The sequence below is a fragment of the Tachyglossus aculeatus genome, chromosome 17 (assembly GCF_015852505.1).
Source record: "Tachyglossus aculeatus isolate mTacAcu1 chromosome 17, mTacAcu1.pri, whole genome shotgun sequence".
NCBI lineage: Eukaryota > Metazoa > Chordata > Mammalia > Monotremata > Tachyglossidae > Tachyglossus > Tachyglossus aculeatus.
Genome location: NC_052082.1, coordinates 40,595,419 through 40,607,215, shown reverse-complemented (window position 1 = coordinate 40,607,215; position 11,797 = coordinate 40,595,419). Strand labels below are relative to the sequence as shown.

The 11,797-nt window shown below is 43.9% G+C and overlaps 1 pseudogene; it reads left to right on the top strand.

The window, feature by feature from the left end:
* The first annotated feature begins 259 nt into the window (after positions 1–259).
* LOC119939256 lies at positions 260–8,503 on the top strand (annotated as a pseudogene).
* Positions 8,504–11,797: the final 3,294 nt, after the last annotated feature.

Here is an 11,797-nt window from a genome sequence, read left to right as displayed (position 1 = left end):
GGTTTGGTACATATGGTGGAGATGGAGATCATGAGAGAATTTCAAAATCCTTCCAACTGCTCTGCTCCCTGATTCACCCTTCTCCTCTATGATGCACCTGAATCCTAGAGAAGTATTCATACACGTCCACTTGGATGAGGAAGACTGTACCAGATACTGAAGGCTTGCTCCTGGCTCCAGCTTATTTTTCACCTCATCGTCTCTCCCCATGCAAAGGCATCTGTAATCTCTGTCTGTCATTCAACTCCCCTCCGCAGAGATGAGTGAACCAGAAGTTTTCTACACAGAGTTGAACAAAAAAAACTTCTCTCAGCCCCAGCACAAAAGACCAAAGAACAGCAGGAACAAAAATTCAGGAGCGGAGAAGGAATTGAACTACATTGAGTTGAAACTGCCTAGGTCTTCCCAACAGAAAGGCAATCCAGAGAAACTCAATGTCAAAGGTATGGCACGCCACACGCAGCTGACTCTGCAGAGTTAGACACTTTCCCGGCCTTGGTCCCAGCAGAAGCTGGAATGCGTTTTGTGGAGACATGGTTCGAAGGCCTAAATGGTTGATTCACACAATGCTGGACTCCTCCCTTAACATTCCTTGGCCTTGGGCATTCCTGTGGAACTCCAATTCCCTGGGAACATCACTTTCTCTCAACAATTTCCAGGCAGGGTGCTCCCAGACTCCAGACTCAATGGCTCTTTATGGTACTGTAAGCTACACTCTGGTTTGGCCCTTTGGTCTCAGATAGCCCGCTTATCGCTGATGTTACCAGAGTCCCTGAGACCAGCTCTTGCCTGGGAATCAGGAGAATTCCCTCATGTTGGAACATCCCAGAGACTAAAGCTTTCCCCTGGCCCTCACAAGTGACTCATGCCTCGTTCTGGCCTGGCAGGCGTGGGTTTGATTGTCGGTGATTCTGCCATTGATGAGATTCAAGTGCTGCCCTGCTCCTCTCTGATCCCTTGTCAATGGGATGCCATTTGTCAATGCCATTTAAAGGGTCTGAAACGTGACTGAGGAAAGAAAGGATGACCGAGGGCCTGGTGAGAATTCCAAAAAAGAAGTCCATGAGTCCAGGCTGGATTCACATTTGTCAATGGAACCTGGCTCAGGATGAGCCTGAGTCTGATCACCCAGGACACTTCCAGTTCCTCAGTGAAGTGATTAGGGAAATTTCCATGCAGTTTATGAAAAAGCCAACTATTCATATCAAGGCTGAACTCTGAGCTGTCTCTTGTCTTGAGGGGGACAGCTGAAATTTTCTTTGGAACCGCTTTCTTGGCCTTCATTACTTTGGGGCTCATTTTGCATCACATGGGAGCATCTGGAGGATCTAGAAATGACAACGGGCCTTTCTCCACCCCAGGACAGACCTCTTCCTGACAGAAGGATTCTCTGGCATCACCCAGAGAGAACCGCACGCAATAACGGGGAGGGGCTGGGACCACACCTGCTCTTTCCGGCCCCTCAGCTCTCCTTCCGCACAAATGCACTGGCCTCTAAACTCTCTCTCCTGTTCCCCTCCCCTCTGCAGAGACGCATGAGCCGCAGGTAACTTATTCAGAACTGAACAAGGAAAAGCTTGATCTGCCACGAAAAGATCAAAAATCAAAAGGCGCGAAGGGCAGAAGATCAGTGAGTGAGCAGTCAGTGACCTACACGGAACTGAAACTACGTAATCAACCTCAGCAGTGCAGGCCATCTGAGAATGCCCAGAGCAAAGGTACCACAGCCCGCCTGCTCCGGGATCGGTCATTCCCATTATTCCAACAGATTTCGATATTTTACTATCCTTAGCCAAGGGTCTCTGCAAATCGAATTTGTATTTTTGAAGAATCCTCTTGGAGAGATCCACTAAGTCCAATTTCCCCATATAATTACAATTTTGCTCATGTTCAGATATTCCCAGCAAAGATACCCTCTTGGTTTAAGCTGTGCTGACTCACTGGCGGTTCCCAAAGTGGATTTTTATCAGTTGTACTCTTTCAGAACTGTCTCTGGAATTTCTTAATGAACTTGCATGGTTATGTACTTACTATTATTTATCTTGTTGCCTGATACCTTTATCGGGCCAGATCAGCCCAAGGGCACCCCAATGGCCAACAAAGCTGGTTTCTATTGCCTCTCTAGTTAGTAAGGGGCCTTACTATGGAGGAAGCCATAGTTTGTAGGAGGCCCGTGAGGATATGGCTGCTGTGAAAAAGTAGAGACCAGCCAGTGCAGCTGCCCTGTTCTCAGTCCTCCCCTCTCCCCACACAAGGGCAGGCATAGAACCAGCATGGTCAGGGAGAGGAGCATCTGGGGAGCTCAGCATCCCTGAGTAGACAGTACAGGGAAGGTGTAAAAGGGCTATTACAAACTGATGTGTAGCAAATGATACCCCTGAATCGCTATCACAATTATATGATGCACATTTTATTCAGATAGGATACACACATCCCAAGCTGTGTAAGAAGACCTGACTATGACTGGGGGCCTGTGGGGAGGTGTCTCTTGGACAGTCCCCCAACACAGTAGGTGGTTAATAAATACCATAATTATTACCATTATTGTATAGCATAAAGGAAACAATCCTATATATCACACTGTGATATTGGCATGAGGCAACCTAATCTATGCACAACTTAAAGCCGACCACCTTTCCTGGGGCCTCTTTCTTCAATGCCTCCCCTACTCCTAGGAGCTGGTACACTTGACCCTCATCACTGGAGAGGCCTCTTGGTAACTGGAATGGCGACAAACGCCAGCTCCCAGCCTCCTCGCCATTATTCTGCTCTCCCTACCCCGTAAGCGAAGGTGACTGATGAGTCACCCTCCTCCTAAAGTCAGACTCACAGAGAGCATCTGCCATGTTTCCACTCCTTTAACCATCTTCCTTCCCTGCCTCAAAGCAACCCAGACTCCAGACTCGATGGCTCTGTGTGCTACTGTAAGCTGTATAAGTTGCGGATTCCAAGTGGCAACCTTAAAAAATGCAAAGATTGACAGGTTTTCAAACTGAGGATCACACAGTGGGTTTTCTTGAGTAATTCAGCAAAGAAATCAAGAAACCTCAAACCACAACAAAGCCGGCACCTAATGCAGTTTATTATAATTTGGCAGCTACACACGCAGCTCTCCTACAGTCCCAAACACCCCCTCTCTTTCATCAGGATCTACCTTCAACCTTACAGTATCACTGTGCAGCTACATTGAAATCAAGACACTTAAAACCTTTACAGAATTTACCCTCTCCAGAGCAGGGACTGTGTCTGTCTTAGACTCCCATGCACTTAGTTAATATGCTCTGCACATTTTAAGGCATCGCTTCTGCCTCTGTTTTACTCCCCTTCAGATTTTTCCATTACTTCCCAACAATTTTCAGTCCTACTACTCTGAAATAAAGACATGGTTTGGGAGCATATTTAGACCTAAAAACAAAGGCGGTTTTTCAGAGTAGCATCAGTAAATTGTAGTAAATCTCTGCTTCTCTACCCACCCTGTCCCTTCCTTCAGATCATAAAATCCTTGAGTTCATGTCTACTTACTCTGTTGTACTCTTCTGAGTACATTGGGCAGTTCTTTGCACAAAGAGCTGAATAAATACCATTGATTGATTAATGTTTCCTCCTCTCCAATTCCCATAAACTTACATTCCAGAAGGAGGCATAAGTCGTCAGAAAGTTCAATACAGTGAGCAAAATGAAGGTCTGTGTTCTTTGGATTTTAATGTTCTGCCTGGGGTCTGTGAACCTCTTCAGCACACTCTCTATCTCTCCCTCTTTGACTCTTTCTCTGCCTTTTATATTTCTCTTGACCTCTGACTGTATTTCTCCCTTCACGTAGTACCTTTTTCTATCTCTTTCTTAGCCTATATATGTCTGTGTGTGAGTCAAAATAAGAAATTGAGGTATCAGTTAAAGAAAATAAAAAGAAAATGTACAAAAGAAGTGGCCTAACAGTGAGGCCTAAGGAGAGGAAAGATAACTGAGCTACTAACAGAGATGATGTAAAAGGTGAATGGAGAAATGATTTCACTCGGTGGCATCAGGACTTAACATTTTTGGGCATTTTGGGTGTTTGAGCATTGGATTATTTTTTCTGTTAAAAAGATTATCATTGATTACCTTATCGTCACTATTAGTAGGTTCACAAAGCACACCCTGGAAGCTCATCACAGTGACTCTGGGGATCTTCTGCCTTGCCCTACTGGTCACAGCAGGTTTCTTGGCTGCCCAAGGTAAATAACTTTACTGTCAGTCCTAAAATAGTGAACAGATTCCGCCTTATGACTCACATCTAGGAAATGATCTAAATAGTGCAGTCCTGATAACACTGCTCATCTGATTTCTGTAGTTATCCAGCAACAAGGAGTTTCTACAGACCCATCTCCAAACACTATCAATGAAACAGGTAGGTGCTAACACTAGAGAGCCTGATTAACCATCCTAGAGCAGCTCAGACAGAGACTGAAACTGCTTTGTCCAATGTTTCAGTGCCGGGGGGAAGTGGGGTCAGAACTCAGAGTCCAGGAGCTGTCATTCCCAGTTCACTTCCCTCCCAGGGAGAATGTTAATTGAGTTGATGAATTCTCATGGAATGTGCTCTAACACGATAAGCCCCGGTTGGGGGGTAGAGTGATCGTTCTTATTTTCCTCAGCTCCACAACTATTGGTTATAGGGAGTGGAAGGAGAAGGTATTAGGAGAGAGGCCACTACCAACTGAGGAGTTCTGAACTCCTTACCTGGAACCAAAGTCTTTGTGTGTATGAGAGAAAGAGGGGGTAGAAATATTGACAACCAATGCTCAGGAAACATCTGATTCTGCACATGATTCTAACCCATACGTATTACCTAGGATGCGACTGCTGTGACCCCTGTCCAGAGGACTGGATAGGGTTAAGAAATAGCTGTTACCTCTTCTCTAATGAAAAAAAGAACTGGGGAGACAGCAAGTCAGCCTGTGCAGCTCTGAATTCCAGCTTGCTGTGGATAGAAAACCAGGAAGAGCAGGTAAGTTACTCTTCCATCTTACTTCCAAGGTTTCACTTGAAGGGATTGTCTCTCTTTATTCCTGAACTGTACTTTCCAAGCACTTAGTACAGAGCACACAGTAAGCACTCAATGAATACAGTTGAATGTAAAAAGGCCAAAGATTGGATCGGGATGATATACAGACAGGCTCCCTGTGCTCGGGAGCTCAGTTGTTGAGCCACTGATCAACAATATTAGGCACCATATTCTGCCTAAGTAAGGAACAGAGATTAGGGGGTGATGAGAGAAAAACATAAAGAGAGACAATGACTGTGCCCTGGACTGAAACAGACTCGGAATATGGTGGAATGAGGTTAGGAGATTTTGTTTTCTCTCAGCTTGGAGGCTGGGAACCATGGATACCGTTGAGGGACTGAGAACCCCATGCAAATCTGAGAAAGTATTATGCCTAGTTGGTCTTCCTGTGATTCCCAATAGGATTTCCTGGCACTGATTTCCCTCTATGCATGGATTGGACTGTCTCGTAATGGACCTGGTAATTCCTGGAAGTGGGAGGATGGCACAGATTTCTCCAATTATCAGTAAGTCTCAGGCTCTGAAAGACTGTATTTTCCACCAAGGAACTGTCTCTTAGCTCTCCTTCAGTGCCCACACCCAAGGTTCCAGGGTGCAGGGAGGTGCCTTGTTTTTTGACCCTAAGTTTGGGTAATGGTGGAGATGGGCAGCTCAGTCTAGTCTGGCTCCAGCAACAACAGGAATCACATCTTTGGGTTCATCCAGCTCCATGTACCCATTCTCCACTTGGATTTCCTCCCTGGAACAAGAGCAGGGAAGCAGGGTCTCTGCCCTTCACCTAGGCCATGACCCAGGGTTCAGGGGCAGACAGAAATTTATTGGGGCAGGTCTGAAAGCAGGAAAGATGAACACACTTTGTTATCAGGATGCTCCTCACCTGTCTCAGCACAGGTACTCCATACCCCTGGGGCTCTCATCTCTGTTCCCTGATACCTGAGATTCCCAATAGAAGCTGTCTTCCAGCCCCTGGGTAAACTCATATAGTGACATCATTAGCCAAAGTGAATCGAACTGAGAAGTCAATACTCAGGACTCTGCAGGCCTTCTTCTCTACAGTATGGAAGAAGGGTCATAATAGTAATAATAATGTTGGTATTTGTTAAGTGCTTACTATGTGCTACGCACTGTTGTAAACACTGAGCTAAGTCATGTATTTTGTTATTAAGGGCTTTGAGATTCTCACTTCTTTGAAACTAGAAAATATATCCATCTGCAATAGCACTACAGTCAATCAATAAATCAATCATATGTATTGAGCATTTACTGTGCGCAGAGCACTGTACAAAGAGCCTGGGAGAGTACAATATAACAGAGCTGGTAGAAAATGTTTCTACCAACTCTGTTATATTCTACTTTCCCAAGTGCTTAGAACATGTTCCCTGCTCACAGTGAATTTACAGTCTAAAGGAGGACATAGGCATAAATACAAATAAAAAAGTATGGATAAGGAAATAAGTGCTGAGGGGTTGATAGAGGGGTGAATAAAGGGTACAAATCTAAGTGCGATGGTGACACAGAAAGGAGTGGGAGAAGAGGAAATGAGGGCTTAGTAATAATAATAATAATGGGATTTATTGAGCACTTACTCTGTGCAAAGCACTGTTCTAAGCACTGGGGAGGTTACAAAGAGCCCGGGCTTTGGAGTCAGAGATCATGGGTTCAAATCCCAGCTCCGCCAATTGTCAGCTGTGTGACTTTGGGCAAGTCACTTCACTTCTCTGTGCCTCAGGTACCGCATCTGTAAAATGGGGATTAAGACTGTGGGACAACCTGAACACATTGTAACCTCCCCAGCGCTTAGAACAGTGCTTTGCACATAGTAAGCACTTAATAAATGCCATTATTATTATTATTATTATTATTATTACAAGGTGATCAGGTTGTCCCATGGGGGACTCACAGTCTTAATCCCCATTTCACAGATGAGGTAACTGAGGCCCAGAGAAGTGAAGTGACTTGCCCAAAGTCACACAGCTGGCAATTGGTGGACTCGGAATTTGAAGCCACGACCTCTGACTCCAAAGCCCATGCTCTTTCTACTGAGCCACGCAGCTTCTCAGGGAAGCAGAAGTCAGGGAAGACTTCTCGGTGGAGATGTGTTTTAAATAAGGCTTTGATGGCGAGGACAGTGATCAGTGACAGTGTGAAGGAGGAAGGAATTCCAGGTCAGAGGGAGGACGTGGGCGAGAGGTCTGTGGTGAGAAACACAAGCTCGAGGTATAGTGAGTAGGTTGGCATGACAGGAATGCCCCCTTCTACCTCACCTCACTTCTTGCTTCTCTCCTACAACCCAGCCTGCATACTTCGCTCCTCCAGTGATAAACTTTTCACTGTACCTCAGTCTCCCCTTTCCTACCTCTGGCCTAGAATGCCGTCCCTCCTCAAATCTGACAGACAATTACTCTCACCACCTTCAAAGCCTTATTGAAGGCACATCTCCTCCAAGAGGCCTCCCCAGACTAAGCCCCATTTTTCCTCATCTTGCAATCCCTTCTGCATCTCCCTGACATGCTTCCTTTTCCTCTTCCCCCATCCCAGCCCCACAGCACTTATGAACATAACTAATAATACATATTTGCAATGTTTGTCTCCCCCCCACCAGACTGTAAGCTCATTGTGGGAAGGGAATGTCATTGTTTATTGTTGTACTTTACTTTTCCAAGTGCTTAGTGCTCAATAAATATGTTTGAATGAATGAATGGTGTTGGCTGGGTTGTAGTAGAAATTCAGGGCAAGGAAATGGGGGCAAGATGATTGAGTAATTTAAAGCCTATGGTAAGGAAATTTTGTTCGATGCGGAGGTGGACGGGTAACCACTGGAACTTCATGAGAAGTGTGGAAACATCGACTGCAGAATTTTGTAGAAAAATGATCCGGGCGGAAGAATGAAGTGTGAATTGGAGAAGGGAGAGGCAGGAGACAGCAAAGAGGCAGATGCAGTAATCAAGGCAGTATAGGATAAGTGTTTGGATTAATGTGGCAGCAGAAATTAATCAAAATCATTTATATACTCCATCACAGGCTCACTATCTTCAAGACAGGAAGGCGGGGTAACTGTGTCTATCAAAGTGGTGGATACTCTTACTATGAAGGTAACTGTGAGGCTCTCAAGTTGTTCATCTGCAAATGGAGGACTCACTAGTCTCTATGAAAAGCCCCAGAATTGGAATTTCATCTCAATCCCATCCCAGGTACCTCCTCACGGAGAATTCTGTTAGCTCATCTGGTCAGCTGCCCTGATTTCTTGGTCATTGGAATGGGACCATAGTTTTTACAAGTAAAAGTGTTCCTGGATAGAATTGGATATTGCAGATCTAAGAAGATAAGCAGCAGCATCAGTATTTCAGGACCTCATGAGATATTTCCAGTCCAAACTCAGTGACTCCCAATTGAAATCTCAACTCAATTACAGCTCCTTTAAAGAGATAGTGAAATCTTTGTTATATAATAAAACACCTCTCATCATACACACCTGGACAGTATACAGTACTATGCAGTATCCTGTGGCCCTCCACAAATATTACAAAAGAAAATGGAATTGTTAATGACAATAATTCACAGATTATTAAAACATCCATCTCCCTTCAGTCTCACAGCTTCATAAATCCTGAACAATGTTCTGGAAAAAACAGGGTGGGCTATTGTGAAATAACAACAGCTTTTGACACCTTCAAGATGATATGAAATTCAATCAAAATGTCAGAAACAAACAACAGTGCTCTGCACATAGTAAGCGCTTAACAAATGCCATTTAAGAAAGAAAAGAAACAACAGTGAAAGGAGATAATTTCTCACACTTTGAATGGACCTCATTCACTTAACAGCAGTGACTGACTGTCTTCCACGCTCTTAGTCCCTTGAAGAGTGCAGTAAGTATAAAAAGTCCTGATTCCTGCCCTTGGAGCAATCTCCTAAAGGAGGCAGACACAAATTATATACTTCTAGTAGGACAAGGGGAAGAATCTGAATATGCGTTAATTCAAGCGGCGAATGGAAAAATAAAATGGTTGAAATAAATAACTGCACCTACCAACTCTGTTGTCTTGTACTTTCCAAGAACAGTGCTCTGCATCTAGCCGCCGATCCCTTGACCACATCCTGCCTCTGGCCTGGAATGCCCTCCTTCTTCAAATCCAACAGGCGTTACTCTCCCGGCTTCAAAGCCTTATTGAAAGCACATCTCTTCCAGGAGGCCTTCCCTGACTAAGCCCCTCCTTTCCTCTTCTCCCACTCCCTTCTGCATCACCCGACTTGCTCCCTCTGTTCTCCCCCTCTCCCAGTCCCACAGAATTTACATATATATCTGTAATTTATTTATTTATATTAATGTTTGTCTCCCCCCTTCTAGACTGTAAGCTCTCCATGAGCAGGGAATGTGCCTGTTTATTGTTGCATTGCACTCTCCCAGGTGCTTAATACAGTGCTCTGCACACAGTGAGTGCTCAATAAATGCGTTTGAATGAATGAATGAGTGAATAATCAACTCAGTTATTACCACCAAACGATTGGTTGATTGCCGAGCACATAATAAGCGATTTACAAATAACACTATTATTATCATTATTATTATTGTTGTTGTTGTATTAGAAGCTTCCACATTAAGGGGTTTCTGAGCTCTTATCTCAAATACTTGTGCTGTGTAGAAACATGGAAATTTGTTTCGAGCCCAACACAGAGTGAAGGTCTTCGATTGCTTCTTGTTACATCCCATATTGTAAATCCCAGATTGCCAAATCCCCCAGAGGAGAAGGAACAGAACTCAATGACCAAGGACCCAATATAATTCGGCTATTAGAAAGAGATTACAGAAAAAAAAGTCTCCATGAGATACAAACTGATTCACTTTTTATTGAAGCTGACATTCTCTTTTCTAACACAGCTGGTTCAAAGGGATCTGATCTGCTTTATACATAATATTATGAGACTTTTTTAAAAAACCAGGAGATTGAAAGACATGGAAATAGACTACTTCATGAATGTTATTAATTGTGGTGCGTGGCTAGGTGGAAAGAGTGTGGGCTGGAGAGCCAGAGGACGTGGGTTCTAATTCCACTGTTTTCACTTGGCTGCTGTGTTACTTTGGGCAAGCCACTTAACTTCTCTGTGCCTCAGTTACCTCATTTGTAAAATGGAGATTAAGACTGTGAGCCCCATGTGGGACAAACTGATTACCTTGTAACTACATCAGTGCTTAGAACAGTGCTAGGCACATAGTAAGAGCTTAACAAATACCATTATTATCATTATTATTATTATTATTGGTGATTTCAGAGAAATCATGTTAATAAATGGTGATAGTCAACTGTCGAAAATGAAAGACACTGTGTGTTATTTTTGAAGGGGAGTGCTCTATCTTTTAACGAAATCTGTTAGTGAATTAGGTTTGAAGCATCCATCCCGGAAACGTGGTTGAATGTCCATTATATTTTTCTCATGGGAGTTTGGAAGGGTCATTGAGAGCTCGGAAATATCTCATTCCTTGACCTTATTGTACTCCTCTGCTATGGCTTCCTGTTATTTGAAACAAGGTATAGCAGTGGGGGCACCAATTTGTGAAAAAAGCCAACCTAACCCTGGGGATGTGAGGATGCAGGAACAGTGTAGGCCACCTCCATGGGATGGGAGTGGGAGGGGTGTAATTTCTACAGATGGTGGGTTCTGAAGAAAGAGGCTAAAAGATCCTGTGTTTACAGTTATACTTCAAGGAGGGTGAAGTCTTCCTCATACGCTGAATATCTGCCTCCCTAAATGGCACAGTCACCACCAGATGTCCATCTCTGTTAAACCTGGGTTGAGGGAAAAATTATTTCCATAAATGGATATCCATAAAACACACTTTCCTCAAGTGGAGAAAAACAGAGAGAGAGGGAGAGGGAGGACTGCTGAAGACTGTGAGGGGGCAATCATTCCCCAGGGTGAGAAGTGGACTGAGTCCAGCTTCTATATTCTTTGAGTTCTATACCCACCCTCCATCCTGCATGTGGTCTCAGACAAAGCTATAGCAAAGCTCTTTGCTATAGGATGATAATGGAGGCATCAATAAATATGCCCCTACCTGCCTGGGGTTGGAAGAGATGTTCAGAGAAGCTCCTTAGCCCAGTAACCCTGGAAAATTCATAATCAGTGGGGTTAGCAAAGTTCAGGCCTCCTAAATAATCCTTATTGCTATAGCTCCCTGATGAATAGTTCACCACATAATATATGCCTTTAGAAGTACATGAACAGATTCGTCAAATTAATAAACAAGATCCTAAATACATGCCCTAAGGGAAAGAGGGCAGGCCTGGGAATCGGAGGGCCTCGTTGTAACTCCAGTTCCACCACTTGCCCTGCTGTGTGACCTTGGGCAAGTCACTCAAATTCCCTTTGCCTCATGTGCCTCATCTGTACATTGGGACTGCCTGTTCACTCTCCCTCTTAGATTTTGAATCCCTTGTCGGTCAGGGTCTATATGTGACCTGATTACCTGGTGCATACCCTAGTGTCTAGAAAGTGCTTGGAACACAGTAAGCATTTTAAAATGCCACAATTCATTATTGTTATTATTATAGCTACTGCTAATAAAGGGTGGCATTCCTAAATGCTTACTGTGTTCCAAGCACATTCTAAACTCTAGGTAAATACCAGATAATCAGGTACAGTGTTTTGTATATAATGCGTACTGAACAAATACTGCAATTCCTAACCTCTTTCACATTGAGATTAAGTGCACTTTGATTTAAGCATTTCCTTTCTCCCATAGAAATAGCTTGT